This window comes from Fragaria vesca, linkage group LG6 (genome assembly GCF_000184155.1).
Source record: "Fragaria vesca subsp. vesca linkage group LG6, FraVesHawaii_1.0, whole genome shotgun sequence".
NCBI classification, from domain to species: Eukaryota; Viridiplantae; Streptophyta; class Magnoliopsida; order Rosales; family Rosaceae; genus Fragaria; species Fragaria vesca.
The window spans coordinates 15,316,255-15,316,688 of NC_020496.1; positions in this window are offsets into that span (position 1 = coordinate 15,316,255).

The window sequence follows — 434 nt, forward strand, 5'->3', positions numbered from 1 at the left end:
TTATTCACCAGATCTGTTGGCGTTGAAAATCGCAAAGGAGGCGAGGAAGAGAGGAGGAGATGAAGAATGAAAGAAGCTTCACCAAATCTGACTTTAATCTTCTTTGATCTCTACAACTTGGTTTACNCAAAGAGTCATTGGAATTAAAACTCATAGCTTTGAATTTGACAGCAAAAATTGATCCTTTGTGGCTAATTCATGCTGCTACTGCTTGTTGCTGTTACTACATTTTGCTATGTCACTACCAGGACAAGCACTTTAGCCGACGAAAAATTTTCGTCGGCCTGTTAGCTTAATTCGTCGACTAAAATCTTAGCCGACGAGCCATCGTCGGCTAAGATTTCGTCGGGAAAAGGTTGTCTGTGATGACTTTAGCCGACGAAAAAAAAAATTTCGTCGGCTATAGTCCCGCAGTTTAGCCGACGAAAAACATG